Here is a 23,552-nt window from a genome sequence, read left to right as displayed (position 1 = left end):
TTACTTTTCCTTAGCCAGAAGTATGGCAACTATGATTAATGGCCACAAGGGTGAGAATACAGTGAGAGGGATACTTAGGTTCTCCTTAGGAAAGACTGCAGTAGGGCAACAAACTGGAAGAAAGGTGACCTTTGTTCTACTAATGGCCTTGTCATTAATTTGCTGACCTTGGGCGAGTCACTTAACCACTCTGTACTTCAGTTTACTCATCTGTATAAGTGTTAAATATAGTTATTAATGATCATTATTTATTATTAGGTGTTTATCAAGAATACTAAAGTCACGGGAGGTGGAAGAAAGGATAGAATATTTCATTATCCAGCAAGTTTAATTAAATCTAGACCATACCTTCCATTGTTAAACCAGAGCTCCAGGTCGCCTGTATGGTGCTCCTGTAGTTAGTACTTTGCGCACACATACAAGAGACCCAAGTTCAAATGCCAGATTCAGACTTGGGCCTGCAGAAGCTAAATTATACTGACGGGGCAGTGTATGCGTGCAGGGAGGAAAAAAGAAAGGGTCTCATGTCACTCTGCAGCGACCCTTCTCTCTTCTGCTCCTCTAAATAGGAGAGGGAGGGGAGAGGAAGGAAGAACAGGGTTCCATTTGCCTGAGGACTGCCCTGCTAAACTGAATAGAGTTTCTCTACGGATCATCTTGGGTCTGTCAGCTTTCACAGCTGGCATACGCAACAGGGGGGTGCATTTTAGTTGAGGCAGTGATAGCATGAAAAGGGAACACAGCCTCCAAACAATTTAAACAAAGCCTGTGAATTGTCAATTCACAGCTTTATGAGATGAACCCATCCCCCTCCCTTCTTTTCATTAGTTAGCATGAGGGAGGGTAGGTCTCTGCAGTTCCCGACTGAGTCACCAGCAAAGGCTGTCATGATCATGTATCAAATTGATTTCAAGCCCTGACAAGTGCCCAGCCTCAATGAGGGAGACAATCTGTAATCAGATTTTATGTGCACAAAAGGCAAAATATTAAAATTCATAACAAATGTGTTTGTTTTCCATCTTGCTTCCCCCCCATCCACCAACACCTTTGTCCAGTCTGACCTCTATCTATTTTGATTCATTCAATGTTTGATTTTTTTTAACACAGGGATAGGGATAGGCATGAATTTGAAGCAAAACACCAAAATGTTACCTTTTCAATTTTTAAAATAAAGAAGATAATTAACCTTTTTATCAAAGTATGCACAGCTTCAAGTAAGTTGAATAGAAAATATACTGGTTTAATTAAGATATTGTAGAAAGCGATAGCTGAAAATGCTGGGAACCTGGAGAGAAAAAAAAATCTTTCTGAGGAGGGTGCTACATAGTTTACAACTCCCTGCCTCTCTTTCTTGTTTTCACTTCAAATGGAGTCAATTTTTATCTGTCTCGCTCCTGCAGAGAGAAAACTGATTTTATAATGTTTCAATGAAGCTATTAAATTTCAGTCATAGCAGGATTTCTCTTTTGCCTTTGTGTCTTTCTTTGTTTTGGTGCACTGATGCACTGTGACAGTGGTTATATAGCAGCACATATTGATCTGTTTTTTACAAGTTGATTAGATAACTCTATTAGAATCATAACCTGCTGGAGTGGAACACTTAGCACCAGTGCCTTTGTCCTCCTGGACTGGGTCCCCACTCATCTTGATTTCCGTGGGGCCGATCTGATTATCGGCATGGTGTTCTATGACTTTCAAGCTAGGCATGCAGATTTTTTTTTTTAAGTGAGTTTACTGATAGTGAAAGGTTCAAGAGTGACAGCTTGAAGTCTTCTATTCACAGAACAGGAACATCATGGGCAGCATTAGTACAAACCTAACGCTCACATTAAATGTCGAGAAATATATCGGGGATGCAAAAATCAATGCAATGTTGGGTCACGGCATCACAGTACAATGTTTGGGGGCAACAATACATAGGACTCCTTGGTCTAAATAATAAATATTATGCTTTTTAAAATACATACAATTACTTATTTACTCAATACCCTGGGTCATCTCTTAAAGAATAGTGTACCTGATTAAAACTATGTAACAATTATTTATTCATAATTAAACCCAGATCATTAACCTAAAATATATTCCTGCTAAAAATAGAAAACTTGATATGCACAATTTCATTTAAATAACATTAAAGCTAAACTATAAAGCCAGGAAATTAATAGTTAAGGACCAGGAACTGGATGTAGCTATGATTTTGTTTTTCTGTCTTTTGTTGTTGTTTGCCAGTTCATATCATAAACATAATGCTATGTAAAAAACTACCTCATAGTTAGTCTTTTGTGCTATTAATCGAAAAATCAATATTTGGTTCTCGCATCCTGTCTCTCATTCCCTGAGCCAGCCATCTCTGTGGTTAGTGTGTCTGTGCCACCACATGAAAGAGACAGATTGATTTTGTCCCAATCTGCCAGATTGCTCCCAAACTCAGCAATGGCTGGGAGTCCTAAGAGAACCGCACTTTAATCCCTGTTGGCATCTGGGAGGTTAGGCTGAATGTGGCTCTGCAATAATCTATTTGGCCAAGCTATGAGCAGTGGTGATGAGCCCTGAAAAGGGATTCCCATTTAGAAACTAGACCTGAAGCACAAGTGTGACAGTGAGTGCATGAAATCCAGAAATCTGGGGATCCCACCTCAGGAACTTTTATGATTTTATTTCAGTTTAATCAAATAATGATTTTTTGGCTTACGGTCTACAAAAAATGTACAAGTTGTAAATCCTGCTATCAAGCCAACCTCTCACTAGCAGGGAGAAACTTCTCCTTATGTCAGGTTATTCCATAAGTGCCTGCTGCAGGGTTTCTTTCACCTTCCTCTGGCACTGAAAAAGCTGGTACTAACTGCTGCCAGAGACAAGGTACTGGGCTAGGTTGACCATGGGTCTAATTATTCACTATGGCAGAAAGATCTTGGAGGCACTGTGGCTAGTTCTCTGAAAACCCACTCAATGTGCAGCGGCTGTCAAAAAAGTGAACAGAATGTTGGGAATCATTAAGAAAGGGGATAGATAATAAGACAGAAAATACCATATTGCCCCTATATAAATCCATAATACACCCACATCTTGAATACTGTGTGCATATCTGGTCGCTCCATCTCAAAAATGATATATTGGAATTGGAAAAGGTTCAGAAAAGGGCAACAAAAATTATTAGGGGTATGGAACAGCTTCTGTATGAGGAGCGATTAATAAGACTGGGACTTTTCAACTTGGAAAGGAGAGGATATGATAGAGGTCTATAAAATCATGACTGGTGTGGAGAAAGTAAATAAGGAAGTGTTATTTACTTCTCATAACAAAAGAACTAGGGTTCACCAAATGTAATTAATAGGCAGCAGGTTTAAAACAAACAAAAGAAAGTATTTTTTCACACAATGCACAGTCAACCTGTGGAACTCCTTGCCAGAGGATGTTGTGAAGGCCAAGACTACAACAGGGTTTAAAAAAAAAACTAGATAAATTCATGGAGAATAGGTCCATCTATGGCTATTAGCCAGAATGGGGGGGGGATGGTGTCCTTGGCCTCTGTTTGCCAGAAGCTTGGAATGGGCGACAGGGATGGATCACCTGATGATTACCTGTTCTGTTCATTCCTTCTGGGGCACCTGGCATTGGCCATTGTTGGAAAACAGGATACTGGGCTAGGTGGACCTTTGGGTCTGACCCAGTATGGCCATTCCTACGTTCTCAGGTAGGTTCCATACCTGCCTGTAGTAATGGTGGTTTCCAGACACGTCAGCAGGTGTCTTGCCTGGAAGTTCAGTGAGACCTAGATTTGGGTCCATTAAACCTGCCATTTAAGGCAGCCCATAGTTGACAGGACACCCCCACTTCAGGCAGATGGGTGTTACGACAGGTGACCGCTCAGCTGGAGCTGTGCCTGGCCTTGTGTGGTAGGAAAGTTGAGGGATGGGAAGGGAGGTATTGGAGGGGGGGGGGGGCTCTCCACTCCAGAAACAACCCCTGGGAGGGGCAGGTCCTCACAATCCTAAATCTGGCCCCGCTCCCTGAGGAGCATAAGGTTAGACCTGCCAGTCCTCTACCATCAGTGGCTGCTCCTGGTAACATGGCCCACTGAGGGGGTGGCTGTGAAGGCAGGGGACATCCAGGAGAGGGCAGCCACGGGGGGCTCCTGAACAGGGGATGCCCCCGCCTGTCCCCAACACACACAACTGCAGGTAAAAACAGGGCACGGCACGCGACTCTCTCTGGCCCTGGAGACGCCCCAGCAGGGGCAAGACAAGCTTTAAACAGGGAGAGGCCCCACCCCGCTCTCATTAACGAGTGGGGTTAACTGGCTGAGGGCAGCAGGGTTCGTGGGCACACACAGGCCCAAGCAGAGGCTTCACACTGCTGGGCTCGCACCCCACCTTCATTACCTGAGGAAAACTGAGCAGTAGCGACCGGTAGGCATCATTTTCCCACTTAAAATTCAAACTGCCATCAATAAGCTGCAAAGGCCCGCCTCTCCCTGTCCTCCTCCAATCAGAATGCTCGTACCCACTGTTCTCCCCTCATCTTGCATTCAAAGCAGCTGTCAATCACCTTCCAAGCCCCACCCCTTCACATCCAATCAGAATTCTAGCTACTCCTCTGCCTTACCAGCCCTGGGAATCCTGCTGAAAGGAGCAGGGAAAGCTCTGCCACATTTTGTAATGGTGGGGTGGGGAGGGGAACATTTGACTGACAGACCTTCAACCTCTGCTAGGCTCCACCCCTTAATTTCAGCAATCAGTAGATTTTCAAGTCTCCCTAATACAAGAGGAAAGCTTCCCCCTGCCTTTTTTATGGTTTTAGTTTTACAATTTTTATACTTTTTTTAATCCATAAACATTTCAGAGTCTAAACAAAAGTGAAATTCAAAGGTGCGGAGAGGTCGTAGCACCAACTTTGGACCGTCACCACTGCTGCCTCCTCCAGATCTCAATCCCCTCCTCCAGATCTCAATCCCCTCCTCCAGATCTCCAAGTTAACACAATAACCCCTCCCCCAGTGCCTGAACTGATGCATTGATAAATGAATTAACGTGTTTTCCCAACTAGACCGCCACTTACGGGAAATGAGAGCTTTGCACCCCCTTGCACGCAGCCAAAACACACATTCCAAGTCACACTCATTTCAGAGGTTGCTAAAATCTTGGTCTATAGTGCTGCTGCTTTTCCACCCACCTATCCCTCTCACAGTGGTGTGCCCCCCTTGCCTCAGAGCTGCCTGTGAGTTCTCTCACTCTCTCAACAGAGGCGCGCACACACACACACACACACACACGACGGTATCAAGTCAAAGGGGGAGTTTTGGTGGTAGACATACCCACAGATTAGAATGTTGGTGACACTGTAGCTATCACATTGCCATGTTGTTGACTTGAATGAGAGGTGATCAGGCTAAATTTTAATAGCCCCACGTGGTTCAAAAAGGAGACTCGGGACCTGTCAGTCCTAAATTCAAACCCAAAGCAGTAAGTAGGTCTTGGGGTGCACAGGAGAATGCATTAAATGCAACTAGAGCACAGAACTGCAGTAGCATTCACTAAAACTCCTATGATATCAGTTTAGTACTGGCAGTGAAAACAAAACCATACTAAGCTAGCTAAGCTCCACGCCCAGGGCTGTGAGCTGTCGTGTCTGCTAGTTCCTGCGTGGTTTGTGGTTTGCACATGACTACCTGATTGGCTGAACTTCATGGTGAAGAGAGGAGGGTGCACGGGGTGAAAGGTTTGTTGTATGGTCCTGAATGGCTCCACAAGCATCGACCCTTGGTAAGCGCTTAATCTGAAGACAAGAACCGGCTGGCTTTATGAAGTGCAGACTGTTCAATATCATTTTATTTCATCTTAGATTCTGCAAGTCTGGAATATAACAAACAGAAGCAAAGCAAAGACTCCTTCTCAGCCTTCCCTACTCTCAAAGGTATGTGACTATTACAACATTTGCTTTCAGTTCTTTAACAACAAATGGTGCCAGTTCAAGTGAGGCTGGGACCCTTTGCAACATTATGCAACTGACACCCCAGCAGTAAGGCCCAAGATTCAGTTTGTTTACGCATCTGCCACACTTGCATCAAACTTCTAACCCTGCCAGTTTGGGGAGGGATGGGAATGTGTCCAGAACTGGTGTGTGTATTTGTTGAGAGTGTTGGAAGAATAGGGGCAGGAGATTTCTCTTAAATCAGAAGGGGGAAAAAACTTCACTGTCTTTCAGTCAGGGCTGTGATAAAAGGGAAAACATTCAGATTCCCCAGGGGCTTAAAGTTATCTTGATAGCACTCTCAGTCAGCCCAAAGCAGCTATTCTCTACAAAATACTCCACTGGAGCATCCCAGCTGGGATAGGACCCTCCATGAGCTAGATGCCCCCTGCAGCCAGAGTTTTGGCACTATTGTCTGAACTGCCCCCACAAATAGAACATCCATACTTTGTAATATCCTATGTGACATGAGCTGGGGAACTCCAACTCCTACATAACAGAACCGCCATCATCATTGACAATAAGGGCCATCTCCGCAAAGAAGCCAAGGTGTGAATGGGCCATTAAAATTCCCCCCAACTTCTCGTTCCTGATTAATTAGTCAATAATTGTAAAGCATTTTGGAGATTCAAAGTGCTGTAATTGCTACATGCTGTATTTATTAAGAGGCACTGTCCCTTCAGGGCAGGGTTGAGGCACATGGTGATGGTAGTGTATGAGGAAAAAGTTCACGCTGCTTTGCCCATGTGGCATGCCCATTCTGGGAACATCTGGAGGACTTCAGTATCCAAACTTTAATCCAGCATCTCTCATCAGAAGAAAAATTAATTAAAAAAAAAAAATTCCAAACCGTCTTTCAGCACCAACGGTGGGAACAATTTTGTTATTTACATTTGTCTGGAAAAGAACATTTCCCTACTGGCCAGGTTGCTGGTAAATGAATGGTGTGGGGTACAGACGAAATGGATCACGGGCTAGGTGTGGGGAAAGCACGTTCCTTATTATTTCAATGTAGGTCCAGGGAAGCAAAGCTCGTCCCTGGCCCTCTAACGCAGACCTGAGGTTTTCATTTACACTGACTTTAATTTGCATTTCTACCTTTCTTAAATCCAGCCTTGGCAATCACACCAGGTAAGGGAATTTAGGTAGGTGTGTTACTAGAGAGACAAGGTGGGTGAGGTAATACCTTTTATTGGACCAACTTCTCTTGCTCTTCTTCAGGTCTGTGTAAGCTTGAAAGCTTGTCTCTCTCACCAACAGAAGTTGGTCCTATAAAAGATATTGCCTCACCCACCATGTCTCTCTAATACCCTGGCACCAACAGAGCTAAAACAACCCTCCATACAACTATGTGTTACTATCATTTGTGTAAGTAGCAGAACAGGAAAGATTTGGACGGGAAGGCTAGGTGGACTATAGCCCCTCTAAATCGAATAGTATTTTATCTAGATGCCCTCTAATCCTTAAAATGATTCAGTTTGAGGGATGTTCCTATGCAAGATAAAAATTGTCCCTCGCTCTGCCAATTCAAAGTTTTGAATATCTCCCAGTAGCCAGTGCCTCAGCTGCTCATCTCAGTTGTCCATCTTGCTGTTTTATTGCTTCTCTCTTTTCAGACAGTGAGAATGTCTTTTCCCCCAGCCAGCTGCTTTGTCTTGTTTTGTTACACTTTTAGCTGGAGGCAGTGTCTTCTGACTGTATTGTTATTTCTGGGCAGAATGAAAATAATTCTCCATCCCTTCTTCCCATTTCTTTCCTGTATAATGCTCCTATCCTTGAATTTTTCTGCTGGTTTAGATGTGTGTGATTCATGTCCAAATATTGATTTCCCTTATCTACCCTCATATTCCATCTCTGATGTACATAGTCACTGGAAATTTGGCACTGTTTGGGTTACTGTGGCTAATGTGTTGCCATTCACATAGTAGTATTAGCTACTTTTGATCCTTCCAGATATTTGGGATTTTTTTTAACTGTGTTAAGACTACAGTCCTCCTCTCCCATTTTTCCTTCCCTCCAGGCCTTGTTTGTGGTTTAAAAGAAACCTAACTTGGCAGCCCACTTTCAGCTGATTAAAATGGTATGAAGCATATAATCATCCTCATTTGCCTGACTGGAGGATCGTGCATGGCCGCAGACACAGTCCAATCAATTTTTGTGCAGCCCCACAAATCCCATGCTTTCTTTCAGAATCTTTAATTTTGCAGCACACTTGAGAGCTATAGAAAGGAGACTTCTTTGCTCATTCAACTTAATTTTTCGTCAGTCCTAGTAAGCGTTCATTTCCATTACCGTTACCCCTTAGTTCCAGTGGAGGCTATATTATAATAACCTTTTGTACTCACTGTGTATGCTTTTTATTCTAAAATCTCCAAGTGCTTTACAAAGGTGGGTAAATATTAATACCCCCATTTGACAGATGAGGAAACTGAGGCACACAGCAGTGAAATGGCTTGTCTAAGGACACGCGGTAGCCAGGCTGAGAAGAGAACGCAGTAGCTTGACTCCTGATCTTGTTCTTTAACAACTAGACAATACTGCCTTATTTTACATTTTATATTGGAACTTTCATTTCAAATATTTTTTTAAAAATGTATTAGGCATACATACAAATACAGATAGAATCTGCAGTGACAGTAGCTAGGTTAAACATCACAAGGGCTATTCCCCTCATAATTCAGGGCATAAACTGATCCCCCATGATATAGCTCGAGGAACATTCCAGTGTTTGATGCCTTCTTCAAATATTTCTGACTTTGGTCACTGATGGAGATAGGTTATCGGGCTAGATGGACCATCGTCTGTTCTGGTACAGTTATTGCTGTGTTCTCATTACAGCAGATGGGTAGCTGGGAGCGGGATGCATATTTTTGTTATGGCTCTAGCCCAGCTCCTTGTCTCTGAAGCAGAGTCACTGTAAACACTGTTTCTAGAAGGATGTTAAAAATAAATGAGTGAGAGAGAATGATTTTGAAAGAGTCTGATTTTGGGGGGGAAGGGGGATAAACTTTTTTTTTTTTAATTATTCTGCAGAGTAGAGGCCCATGCTGTGCACCACGTAACTACTGTCTAACTAGAGGCAGTTAACTTCCGAGGAACAGGTTTGTTAAGAATGGCAAAATTATGAGGGTATTGACCTATGAAGGTTAACTCTAAGAAATGTTATGTGATGAGAGGAAATGACCATAATGCCTAAAGTCCAAACTGAAAACCTGGTTTCACTCTCTTAGGGCTATATAGATGTGTCTCCCCCACACCTTGCGCCCCAGTGTCTTGGGCCTCTTGGCCGCACAATGAACCCCCTGCAGCCCTGCTGTCAGCACTGCCCCAACCCTACCTCCCATAACTGTAAAAATAAAAATGGGGGGGGGGGTATTTAAAATTGTCAAAATTAGAAAAAAATAAAAATCAAATTCTGCTAAGCCTAATAATAATCACTAGAGAAGCCATTTTGAGCTGGAGGATTCCCTCTGTCTCCACACTGTTGAAGAGCTTTTATAGTTTTATGCACTTTCCCAAGACTTATGGGGACATTTGGAGAGGTACCATAGTGGTAACCAACGTTTTAGCTCTTTTAGGTACATTGTGAGTTCATCAGGTAAGATCTGGTCAGTCCTTGAATGAGGAAAGATCCAAGGAAACCCAGCACTTCAGGAAATGGTGTTAATGACTTCGTGTAGTCGGCACATTTTCCTCCAAGTCACTACTGGACTGATTGCCCAAGCATCTTTCCTTCAAATGAGGGATAGAACTGAAGGTCACCCTATTATTATCAAAAGCAACAGAGGGTCCTGTGGCACCTTTGAGACTAACAGAAGTATTGGGAGCATAAGCTTTCGTGGGTAAGAACCTCACTTCTTCAGATGCAAGTGCAACCTCACTTGCATCTGAAGAAGTGAGGTTCTTACCCACGAAAAGCTTATGCTCCCAATACTTCTGTTAGTCTCAAAAGTGCCACAGGACCCTCTGTTGCTTTTTACAGATTCAGACTAACATGGCTACCCCTCTGATACTATTATTATCAAATATCCCTTAGCCCTGTACATAAGAATTAAAGTGTTAATCCGTTTTCCTGGACAGATTTCAATTTAAATAATTACATTCTGGGAATCTAAATTTTAGTTTTATATGGGCATTTGTTACTTCTGCTGTGTGCTGCTAAAGAGCTGCTGTGTTCCACCCCAGGTAAAATGATATGTGCACAGAGGGGAAAAGAGTTCGCATGCAGGATGCAACTAATGGTCTGCCAGTCACTTGCAGCCTCAGAGCGGGTGTTTTGAGGTGGAGGTAGTGGTCAGGGGACATGGCCAACATGTTGTAGCATGTATGCTGCCTGTCTCAGCTGCCCTACATCTTGGTCAGATTACTTTTAGCAGGAATAATCTTGCATAAGAGGTATTGGGAGGGTACTATTCCATGTAGGGCTGACAGGCAGCATTTGTGTGGACATTTTTCCTAAGTTTGCAGCCCATCAGTGCCACAAAAATATGTAGGGCCTGAATTTAATCCATAATTTGTAAAAACGCTTTGGGATCTGTCAGGATGAAAGGGGATTTTTCTATTATTATTACTTTATTTATTATTGCTATATCAACCCACTCGCCTCTGGATTTTTATTTAAAATGGTTTCTTTAGATTTGAGGCAGAAGGGGATTTTTACAAGGATGTTTTCTCACTCAGTGTGAACAACAGCTGAGCCCACATTTTCAAAATTGGCCACTAATTTGGGGTATCTCACGTTTTGGTGACCAGCCTTAAACACTTTGGGCTGATTTTCAGAAGGTCTGAGCACCTGCAGTTCACACTGACCATCTGGAATGGTGGTGCTCAACACTTGGGCAAAGTCCAAGTTGTCTCAGGTGGAGCAACTCAGAAATATGGTACCCAGAGTCAGTGCTTTTAGAGCTTTTGGCTTTGATATATGCTGCACAGATTGTTTATAAAAACTAATTTGAAATAGCTTCAGATTTTAAAAAATGCCTGCAATATAATCACTTATAGCATGTTATACATGATATTGAAATTGACCATTGCACCTTTCCATATTTTGTGGCAGATAGATTAGGTGAGGGTGGAAGAAATGGCATTAGAAAATAGGAGAATTGAGACCAATGTACAGTAAGAGGTTATTTTTTTCTTCTAGAATGCAGAAGTACAATACTGTATATGCTTTTAGATTTATTGCCTTTGGATGAAATTCATTCTGGTGTCAGAAACCAACATAAGTTCTATTTGCCACTGAAGTACCACTAAACCCTATTTTGAGGGTTGAAATGTCACTTAAATGGCCCATAGCCCTTGTGCTCATTCACTGCAGAAGGGTGAATTTCACCCTAGCAGCATTTCTAAGACTCACTGCTAGTCTGTTCAGAGAGCCACTTGTTTGCGGTGTTGTTGTAGTTGTGATGGTCCCACGATATTAGTGAGACAAGGTGAGTGAGATAATATCTTTTATTGGACCAACTTCTGTTGGTAAAAGACGAACTTTTGAGCTTACACAGCGCTCTTCTTCAGAGAGTCACTGGCAGCTATCCTGCTGCAGAGACCTTACCACATTTGCGATGCATCTTGAAAGGTACAGGCTGTTCAGCTTCTAAAGTTTGCAGCTCCTGAGGCTCCTTCCTGCAGACTTTGTAAACTAGATGAGATAGGGCCATCTGGTGGTGTGAAGTCAAATAGTTTCCCATACTGGATTTTCCTTTTTCTTTCAAAAACTCGTAAAAAATTCTATTTAAAAAAAAAAATGTTATATGAAAAGAGTATTAGGCATTCAAACGTCAGGGAATAGTAACGAGAACTTTAGCCTCTTGTTCATATGCTGTATAATAGCATGTAATTGTGTCATTGAAGGCTAGTGGTTTGAGCATTGGCCTGCTAAACCCAGGGTTGTGAGTTCAATCTTTGAGGGGGCCACTTAGGGATCTGGGGCATAATCAGTAGTTGGTCCTGCTAGTGAAGGCAGGGGGCTGGACTCGATGACCTTTCAAGGTCCCTTCCAGTTCTAGGAGATAGGATATCTCCATTTATTTATTTATTTATTTATAACATCATACCAGTGTTTTACAGCCTTGTAAAGTGCATCTCATAAGGTGCACACTGAAAAGAACACTTGCCTCATTTATTGATCATCTTATATATAAATAACTTTCAGGGACTCTATTTTTTTAATTTATTATTTTTATTACAGCAGCGTCTATGGACTGATCAAGAATGGGGCTCCAGTGTGCTCGACACTGAGCAAACACAGGGGCAAATCTTCAGCTGTTGTGAAGTGTCATTGCTCCATTGAGCTAGCCCCATAGAGTAGTGGACAGTCCCTGTCCCGAAGAGCTTGCTGTCTAAATAGACAAGACTAACACAGGGGAGGGGATAGGGATAGACCACGAAAGTAGAATCAATAGTGTGATGGGCTGCAAATGTCCGGTTAATTCCATGATTTGCTTTGTTTTTAATGTTTTTGTTTGGGAGGGTTGTTCGGAGGGGATTCTGGCAAACACAAAGTAGTAGAAGATGCTACGCATAAGTGATAAAAAAATGTATGATGTTTTGTTGCATTATTTGAGAACTAGTGTATGATCACCTAACTATATTGCAATTCATATGCACAAGTGACTAAAATTAAGGTCACACATGGTGAACATGTGGACAAAGACTGAATAAATGGGTTTTGCTCATATGACTGAGGGAGCTGTGGGGATGGAAACCTTACCCCATAAAGGAACTAACGCTCAGGACATGCATACAGCTGGGTCACATCAGGCTATTGCTGAGTATGTGGTAAGGTAGCAGACGTGATTCTTTGTCCTTGTGGATTTGTTCTATGGGTGTCTCTGTTGGTCATTTTCCCCCAACACACCCATTTTTGCCCCCTAAGTGTTGCCTGTGCGTTCTCATGCAAGGTGCACGTGGCTGTGTGGAGTTCCCCTCTGGGGAGACTCCACCGGTTTAATCACCAGCATGATGGAAATGCAGAGTTCCCACTGCTTTAAGGCCTTTATGTGCCTGTTGGATTTATTAATATGGCTGTGTGTTTCTCTAATTGTGATAACCTATTGGAATTGGATTTACATCTCGTTCCACTAAAGCCAATACAAGCATAGTCTTGTTGGCTGGTCTGCATTAACAATGAATTAATGTTTCTTGCTGCCACGCAAATAAATAAAAGAATATAATTTTTAGACTTTCTGAACCTGAGCTGAATGTGCCCTTTTACCAGCTTTATTTAATAGGATGCAGTCATCTTAAATTAAGCCCAATGTTTAGATGTGGGGAAAGTGGAGAATATGAAACTTAATATCAGAAGGAATGGCATGAATGTATATTTTAATTTCAATTAAAACCATTTTATTTTTGGATTTAAATATCCCCCTGCAGCACTGTGAACCCAAACAACAGCATTGGGCAAAAATGATTATAGCCAGAGTAGAGACGACCCGGCTAGTTCACTGAGCTGTTTTAATGAAATGCAGATTAAATAAACTGCAGGATTGTTGGGGGGGGGGGGAACAGTAAGACTTTTAACGATATTTAAGTCTTAACAACCAGAGATATTAGTTACCAGGAGATTTTAAAAATAACAATGTCTATCTTGACAGTGACCTTTGCCCATACAGCATGCTGCAAGTCTATTCCAGTGTCCCTGCAACCATTGCTGCCGGCACAAATACATTCTAAACTCTGTGCAAAAATTGATGTGGCTGTTTCTAGCCTGAGGCAGGATGCCAGGGTTCTGTCCAATTCTCACCACCCTTGCCCTGCCCGATCTGTTTGCGATCTAATCTCTTGGAGAATGAGTCCATGGACTTCCATTGAGGAGTTATTCTTCCCAATAATATTTTCCTTCTCTTCTTGTGACATATCCTTGATTAGACTCAAATAAGTATCTTTTTCCACTCACCTCCTCCACCCTTTGAAATTATTTCCTATGCAGCATTTCAACAAAGTCTTTATCTCCACCTTATCTATTACTTTTTAAAATTGGTACACATTCAATTTTTTTACCAGAATTTCAAACCTGGGGGCCTAAAGTTAGGTTCCTAAACCCATATTTAGGCACCTGGATAAAAGTGACCTTGATTTTTCAAAGGTGTTGAATGCCCACAGCTCCAGTGGACATCAGTGTGAGCTGCAGGGGGTCAGCACCTCGGGAAATCAAGCCACTTTGTTTTAGGAGTCTAACTATGAATGTAGGAGTCTAAATTTAGGTCAGATTTGGAAAAAAATTGGCCTTTATCCTTTCCTCAAGGGTCTTTAAATAGATTCCCATTGAATGTTCAGCTGGGACCAGATTTCAATGGGAGTTAGATGCCTAAACACCTTGGAGGATCAGGCCATAATGCCTGTATTCCTGACCATGTTAATACACACACATACATACATTCACTGTCCTCCATGTGCATGCACAGAACACAACTGCCCATGCTCATGCACACACAGGGCAATTCATATGCAAACTCTCAGACCTGTGCTTACACGTATGCAACACTTTGGCTCATAATTACTTGTGAAGTTGATTTATAAGCAAATTTACAGATGCACACTCATGCTCAGACACGCATGCATAACAGAACAGTTGCTCGCACACCCAGAGGCAACATCAAAGTCACGCACTGGCACTATCACACAAACAGATGCACTTGCAAGCTCACATTCTCACACATGCATCAAGTCATGCCTTAGTTGGTATCTCCTATGTGTCTTGCATACGTATTCTGTAACAGATAATTTCAATCTTTTTCTTCCCATTCTGTTTAACGAGCAAATGTGGTAGCACATCAAGATCAGAAATAAATGTAGTGGAATGACTTCAGTCAACCTGAAATGTCAAATGACTCATTCACACCCTTTAAGCAGAGTTCCCTCTTTTGCCACATGCATTCTATTAAATAGGACTGGAGACCTTGTGGTTCCCTGGTACAGAGCAGCAATTGATTGCTTTCTCACAGATAGGGTAAATTAGCAATTATATTTGTATGTTATGCAGGGTGTTGCAGACAAGGCTTCAGTTAAACTGGCTGCTGTGATGGTTGCAACTAGGGTGACCAGATGTTCCGATTTTATAGGGACAGTCCCGATATTTGAGGCTTTTTCTTATATAGAAGCCTATTACCCCACCCCTCACCCCCGTCCTGATTTTTCACACTTGCTGTCTGGTTGCAACATCACTGCTCACACTGTGGGAATGGGAATCATGGAATCTCCAAGGCCTGTCTCTATTCAGAAGTTGACCTGGTTTAAGGATTTATTCATATATGGAATGATTCCAGATTAACTCCACATGTGAACACTCTTATTGCTCTTTAAATTCACACTCTCCCTTAATCCAAATTAATTTTCAAGAGTAGAAAAGTTGCCTAAATCATTGCCATGCCTTTAGTTAAATTAGTGTAATTTCTGTGTGTGGACAAACCACAAGAATAGTAACAAGAAAGAATCCACGTTTACCTTCTGGTCCAAAAGAAACTGGATTCCTTCTTGGAGCTGCACCTTTAATTTAAAAAAAAATCCATTATTGTAATTAATTACTTTAAAAATCCTGCACAAGCATTCACACATGCAAAAATACTCTCACAGGGCCTGATTCTAATTTCAACATATGGCCCTGTTACACCACTCTGGCGTCGTAACAGGGCCTATACTTAAATGAGAATCAAGCCTTCAGACAAAAAGCAGTGTTAATGGAACACTGAGGTTCAGAATGTAAATATAAAAGTCAGAACGTTCATAAATTAAGGTTCCCACAGCAACATTAATTCTACCACTTGGCACATATCTATAGTAGCAGTTTTAGTTGCTGTTTTTGCAGTTCAATGTGCTCTTTTGTATACAGAGTGGATCAAATTCAGGTCTCAGAACAAATGTCACTGAGAGCAGAAATTGGCCTCGTATGTACAATGTTGCCAAGTTAAGATTGCTATTATGAATCTTAATTATGGGATTTCCTATACTTGTGCTAAATTCTCATACTTAACTTTGTATTGACCTAGGTTGTGGTATTTAATCTTAGTTTAACTTATGTTAAAGATTAAAGAAGAAAGAATAAAATATAAGGAAAAAAGGTGAAAGAAAAAGAGAAAACTATGCAGTAATAAACCACAGCTTGTACAATCCGAGGCAATTTAATGCAAAAATAGAACTACAGTTAAAAGGATAAAGGAATGCTACATTTCCTTATTGTGTTAACTGTGCTTCCACTTTGTGCAAAATTATATCTCCTGGCACAGACTGTAATTTTAGTTGCAGAGTTACAGGTTTTTCACAGTTGTCTATGTTGCCAAACTGAATCTTATGCAAAAGTAAGGAAAATAGCAGTTAACTTACTGATATTCTGCAGGCACGTGCCTGTCTATATTAGCAGACTTTCATACTACATTGTTCAGACATGTCATACTCATGCATTCCTATATATCATGCTGCAATAGAAATACAGAATTTGTCTTGCCAGATCAGACAATTGGTTTATAATGCCCAGTATTGTATTTTGTGTATGGTCCAGTACCTGAAATTTCAGAGAGAAATGAAATTCTATTTTGTACCCAGTCAGTTGTAGATGGTGACAGGAATTCTTTCCTGACCCTCATGGAGATCAACTTATGCTTTGAAAACATAAGAGATGATTATCCTTATTTTAGCATTCCTAATTACAGATATTATTATTAGTTATAAAATAGAGACACATGCACAGACACAGTAAGGATACCATCCATGCACACATTCAGTGCATATGCAGGTACAGACATATAGGCCAGAATTTTCAAAAGAGCTCAGTTCTCAGCACCAGAATAAGTGGCTATATTTTCAGAAGAGTGTAGCATGCTGAGATCTTTATCCACGAGTGTCACAATGGCAAGTACTGGGTATTGAACACTTTTGAAAATCTGTCCCATATTTAAGTGCCTAAAGAGGAGCTGAGCTCTTTTTACAATCTGGACCCAATTATATCTTTTGAAAATCTGGCCCATCGGGCCAGATCCTGAGTCCTACTCTGGCCATTACACCACACCAGCAGCAGAAAGAAGCTCTAATGTTAGTGCTTCTGGCCCCTGAAGGATTTCCTCTGGATTGGGGAATCCTTGTGAGGTGTAGCATCATCTTTGACACCCTCCATTCCAGCCTCTGATATAGGGAGCACAGGAAGAATGCTTCTATGTCCAGCTGGTCACTGGTTGCCAGAATGGCCATTTGGAGCTGCTGTTTTAGAGCAGCCCTGGGGCTGGTCTAAATGTACATTGGGCTCAAATGTACTCTGGAGACCTGATTTGTGCTAATTAGCCCCAGGATCTACAGCAATGGTGGGCAACCTGCAGCCAGCGGGCCGCAGGCGGCCCATCAGGGTAATCCGCTTGTGGGCCACCAGACTGTTTGTTTAAATTTGAATGGCCGCCTGCAACCCCCAGTGGCTCCTAGCTCTCGCCCACAGCTCTGCAAGGATGTGCTGGCCGCCACTTCCCACAGCTCCCATTGGCCGGGAACAGCGAACTGCAGCCACTAGGAGCTGCAGGCGGCTGTGCAAATGTAAACAAACTGTCTGGCAGCCTGCCAGCGGATTACCCTGATGGGCTGCATGTGGCCCGCAGGTTGCCCACCACTGATCTACAGAGTGCAAAGATGACCAAATGACACCTTTCATCCCCATATTTCAGCCTTGTGCCACAAATCAGTCAGAGCAGAGGCTATGGCCCTTAGAGTATATACACATGTATGCAAACCCATATATGCATGACGTGTATACATATGAAAGCAATCTCAGTCATACATTCATGCACTTATACAGTATTTCCTTACACATATCCATATGTACTCCGAGATATACGCAGTTTATTTCCACACTCGTGGCCTAAATGCACACTATCTAAGTGCAAACACCATACATACAAAAGCAGATTTACATGTGTGCACAGCACAAGTACAAATGCGTGCACATTCACGCACTGAAGCACATGATTGGTATTCAGCTAACACTGACTTGCATTAAAATACATACCAGACTGTACTAAAACTTACAAAGAACCATGAGAAAATTTGAGAGGCAGTTAACTAGATAAGTTATGATGAGATCAAAAAGTCTCTAGAGTACAAGGAAGTGGCTACATTTTTCATACTTTATGTATTTATGTGGGGGGGTTGTGAGGGGAGCATGTCAATTTTGCAGAAAGAGATCATTCAGAATATGTTCATATCAGACAGTATTCCTCAAGTGCCTGCTCTTTAGGAGCAGTTAGGAAAAATTCATTCTGTATGAAGTTGTTAATGGGGGCTGCATTAGCAACCCCTTATTGCTCTGTCTGATAGAGAGACAGCATGTTCGCTATTGCAATTCCAGAGCCCTGATCACTGCAGATTAGGGGCGCATTGTCTGGCTGACTTAATCAAGCGAGTTAAAATATATTTATCATGATTAAAGGGGAGAAGCAGGGTGGGGGGAGAGGAAAAGGAGGAAGACATCACCCTTCCCTTGCTTCATATGGAGGATCAACAAAGTCCAATGAATCACAGGGCACTCATCAGGGATAATTTCAATCCTGGAATGGAATGTTTGCTTGAGTGCGCTAGGCTTGGGTTCAGATCACCAAAGAAAACTGTCTCTCACTCGGTCTCTCTCCTGCAACAGCAGGGAAGAAAATCAGCCGCCCGTGCAGCACATTTTAATTTTGTACTGATGGCCATGCCGCCCCCGCTTAGCTTATCTGCAGTTCAAATTGATATCAGGGAATACTGCAGTGACAGGATCAACTATCATCATCATTGCTTGGATATATGAGTCTGTCACTGGTATTCGTTCATGTTTATCTTTCATTGCAAGCACGGGGCACCTTTTGCACCAGGCTCTGGGACTTTATAAGAGGCCTATAAAAGGGGGGGGGGGGGCTTCCTTCCTTGTCAGCAGCATCACCTCCCTCTCCCCTTCCACCCATATGCTGCAGATATTTTTCAGATTTTGAGCAGTAAATGAAAGAGTATTTTAAAACCACAGGGCCAGATCTTCAGCTGGTGTAACTCAGCATAGCCCATAGACTTCAACAGAGCTATACCAGCTAAAGATGAGGGTTTTGTTTTTTTTTAAATCAGTCTTGCTTGAATGTAGAATATGAACCTGTAAAAAATCATTAGGATTTCTGAGCAGAGCTCATACTCCAGAAGCCACAGATCCCAGTGCTGCACCAAGCTGACCTGTCTGGCATTGATATTGCATTGTAGTCAGCTAAATATTAGGACAGAGATGGAAGATTTGGTGGCATGGTGGGTATATTTCACTCATCATTTATGTAGAGAATTACCTGGCACAGCAGGCCTGGTTTGCCTGGGTGTGTTCAAAGCATTAGGCAGCACAGCTGGTGCAACATGTTTGCTTGTGTCTGGACTATTGGGCAGCAGCGGAGCAGTTCAGTAAAGCTAACAGAAATACAGAAGGATGGTTGGGAACTAAAGGATTAGGCAGAAATGGGCCAAAACATCCCATTCTTCATTGTAGTTAGTTGCTGCCTCCTCCTCAGCCGATCCCCACTCAGTTTTGCCACGGTTCCATTTTTGTGATCTTACAATTGCTGCCAAGGTGATAAATTGTGATGTCACGAGCACAGTTCAGTGTAATCACCTTACAAATGCAGGAGGAGGACATAACTGATTAGGATGGATAAAGTTGCTAGTGAAACACTAATAACTCAGTAATCTGCTGTGAGGGGAAGGGAACTGTAGAAGAGGAACTTGGCAGGATCAGAGGGATGGAGAAAAAATATTTCATCTTGTCATGTTTGTCAATGGTTTGAAATATGTTCCTCTACTTGCATTTAAAAATGAAAGTAGAGGAACATAGCAACATATTATTGCAAAACAAAAATCTCTCCAACATACCAACATGGTCTTCAATTGGAACGGCAGGGGATATCTTTTAAGGTGGATTAACAGAGGAGTGGGGAGGGGCCACACGACTGGGATAGCAAATTGCTCTGCAGTTAAGGATTAAGGCCTTGTCTACATACAAAAGTTGTACCACAGTTATACTGGTATAGTTAAAGTTCTACAACCTCCCCCCGCCCCTCGCTGTGGACGCAGTTATACTGATATAAAGGTGCTTATACAGTTATAGCTTGTTGCTGTATGGGGAGGGATGCCATGCCCCTAAACAGCATAGTTATACCGGTAACAAAGTTTTGCATAGACAAGGCCTTTGTCATATCAGCCAAACTGAATGTGGATTATGAGTGTGATGGTGATAGGTCAGGATTAGAATAGCAGGGGATGTTTGTACTTAAGAATCATGGTGCATTGACTGAGATGTTTGAGAATCCTAGGGCAGGAGTGCTTGCAGGTGAAGAATGAGGGGCAGGGCTTTTGGGGCAGAAAGAACCTAAATAGCAGGAGGTGCCACAGACCTGGACTGAAGTGTATCAGTGGAGTTCTGCAGAGGAGTTTGAATAACATCACCTGCCCTGTGCACTTGCTTCCTGACTGCAAAAATAATTGTCCATTAATGCAGACAGCCTAGCCAGCTGTCCTTGGAAAGGGAATTTGTGAAAGAGGATGAATTGCCATGTGTGGAACACATCTGACCATGGGACAGGAATAGATGGGAGATCAGGAGAAGCTGGACAGCTTCCATTCATATCTTTCAGCTCTATGTGGATTTGCAACCTGATGCTCCAGCATCCACTGCTGATGAATTATTATTCACTACAATACATGACAGCTGAGAATCCCCCTCATTTCCACTTACCTTCCTCCTCTATTTCTTGACAATGTTGCTTCCCTGAGGCTAGCTAATTAAGGATGGGGTGACCCAGTTTAGTTTAAAAGCACACAAAACCAGAACCGAACCAAACCAATTAACCTTTCCCAGAACATCAGCTAAAACCATTTGGCGTTTGGAAAAAGTGTGGGGTTTTTTTTTTTTTGTTTTTGTTTTTTTTTTACACACTGTCAAAGAAATTCTTTCATTTTTGTGATTGCTCCTGTGCTCCCTGGCTAGAAAGTGCAACTGCTGAAATGCCATGAAAAAGCTTCTTCACCTGACATTGCCATCCCATCCAGAAGCAAGAGATGATGAAAATGTTGTGAGAAAGCCTGTTCTTATGAGATTGCCAGCCCCCTTTTTGCATACTCCGTTAGTTTGGATCATTCAGATACACTTGCATCTATTTGGGTGTTTATCTGAATCATACTTTTTCAACATAGGATTTTCCAGGTGGAATCACTCCCATAATCCATCTACTCCAGTATCTTGTCTGTAACAGTGGCCAGCACCAGACGCTTCAGAGGAAGATGTAAGAACCCCACAGTAGGCAGCTGTGGGATAATCTGTCCCCCACAATAGGTATCATCCTGGTCTTCATTATTATTATTTATTTATTATTTATTTGTATTGTGATAGTGCCTGGGAGCCCTAGTTGTGGACCTCCATTAGGCAAGGCACTGTACAAATTAGCTAATCCCAGAAGAATGCAGCTTAATATCCCTTCCAAAAAAGGTTGTTATCCTTAATTATAACTCTGGATAGTCTTCATGACCTTTAAATGTTCATCTCTTTCTAGAATTAAGACCAGGACAGCTGTGATGGGAGTGTAATCCACATGGGGAAAGGTTTAACATCTCAGGACAAGGGTGGCAAACCCTAGAAGGGAGCCCTACAGTGAAGGAATCTCTAGGCGATCAGAGAGGAGAGCCGCTTCCTGTTTCTCTCCTAGTTGGGGGTTTGCCACCACAGGGTCACTTTCATTTTTATTTATGGTGTAGAAAGCCATTTTGTTTTATGGCTAAACAATAAAGACATTTGAAAGCAGGACGTTTCCATGGAGTGCTTTTGGCTGGCTAACAGGAAGCCAGACAATTTTTTACATTGCCAGACAGCTGGGGTGAGTGACTGCTCACAGCAGGTCTCTCAATGGGGCGCTCATTAGGTCCTACAGCAGTAAACATGGAGCAAACAGCTCACTCAATTTTGTAACGTATTCTCTCAATATCTCAGGCCATTCACAGGGCAGGAAAATTAATGTAGCTTAGAACAGAGAATCTGGTGACAGCAGACATGGAACCACCCCAAAAGGTGGCTTAAGCTATTGGTGATGCACAGAAATGGCCACTGGTGAGATCTTCCACAGTATGAGATGGATAGACTGGTGTGTACAGTGTGAATTCATGCACTCACCACTGCCCCCTACTTACCACATATATACCACTTCTCAGTGACCTGACCTAGGGGAGCTGCTCCTTTAGGTATGGAAGGCACTTGTACTGCCTCCACCCCGACTGGATGGAATACACTGGGCTTTCCTTAAATTATGAGAGGAAATGGTTGGTGCACATATATATATATATGACCAGAGTCCACTGCTGTATTTAATACGTTTGTGTGTTTATCCATTTGTAATGAACATGCCTTGTAGTGGCTGGAGGCACTAGCACCTCTGACAGTTAATGGAGCTGTTCTATTAATGCACTGGTGAGAGGCTTGCATTTTTGGAACAGAATACTTCCCAGTGCCTCTTGGATGTGGTTTAGCTGGTGACAACAATGACTGTATATATCATTGCTCATTCTAGATAATTGGCCCCTACTCATACAGTTCACCTCTCATTCCTGTACAGATGTTGAATATTGGACTCCATCCCTACTCACCATCAAACCTACACGTGGGCAGAGGGGGGCAGGGTTCTGAGGTGTCACCAAGTGTCCTCCCTCTCAGCTGCTTGGCTGGCTGGTTCTTGCTCACATGCTCAAGGTTTAACTGATCGCCATCTGTGGGACCGGGAAGGAATTTCCCCCCAGGTCAGATTGGCAGTAACCTTAGGGGATTTTCACCTTCCACTGCAGCATATGCATGCAGGTCATTTGCCAGGACTATCCAGGTATATCTCACTTAATCATTTCCCTGCTTTGAACGTTGGTGCACCTCACACTTTTAGTCTCTGTCTGTCGCATATAATAGACTAGTGTCCCATGGGTTGTAATATTTTGCTCTCTTTTTAGTTGTTGGGTTTAGTGTGTGGGTTGTGTTGGTGGCCTGTAATACAGGAGGTCAGACCAGATCAGTGATATGCAGACCTCAGTGGTTCAGGAGCCAAATTAGCAATCAACATTACCCAAAAGAGCCACAATAGTGTGAATTCATTGATTCATTTACTATATATTAGTCATGTTTAAATAGTATGACCGGAAATATTTTGTTTACATGTGTGTATATATGGAAATTTCCATGGAAATGTCCTGCTTTGAAATGTCTTTATTGTCTAGCCATAAAACAAAATGGCTTTCTACGCCATAAATAAAAATGAAAATGAGCCGCTGGTGGCAAACCCCCAACCAGGAAAGAGACCGGAAGCGGCTTTCCTCTCTGGTTGCCTAGAAATTCCTTCACTGTAGGGCTCCCTTCTAGGGTTTGCCACCCTTGTCCTGAGATGTTAACCCTTTCCCCATGTGGATTACACTCCCATCACAGCTGTCTTTGTCTTAATTCTAGAGAAAGATGAACATTTTATATCTATATATAGATATATAGTTCTCACAGCCAATAAGTTAATAACTTAGTGCAAATTGATAACTTAATTGGTTAATAACATAGTAAAAGCATCCTGATTGGTTAATAATTGT

The 23,552-nt window shown here is 42.3% G+C and overlaps 1 protein-coding gene across 2 annotated transcripts in view; it reads left to right on the top strand.

The window, feature by feature from the left end:
- Window positions 1-5,691: 5,691 nt before the first annotated feature.
- The window catches only part of GRAP2 (GRB2 related adaptor protein 2), a 39,781-nt gene continuing 21,920 nt past the window's right edge, over window positions 5,692-23,552 (top strand). Inside the window, exons 1-2 of one of the 2 annotated variants that reach the window (XM_034776119.1) lie at window positions 5,692-5,761; window positions 5,841-5,912. The gene's annotated coding sequence lies outside the window, so the exon portion shown is untranslated. Of the gene's footprint in view, window positions 5,913-23,552 lie in introns of both variants that reach the window. The other variant, XM_034776110.1, reaches the window with a different exon arrangement.

This window comes from Trachemys scripta, chromosome 1, assembly GCF_013100865.1.
Source record: "Trachemys scripta elegans isolate TJP31775 chromosome 1, CAS_Tse_1.0, whole genome shotgun sequence".
NCBI lineage: Eukaryota > Metazoa > Chordata > Testudines > Emydidae > Trachemys > Trachemys scripta.
This window is presented reverse-complemented; position numbering and strand designations above follow the sequence as displayed.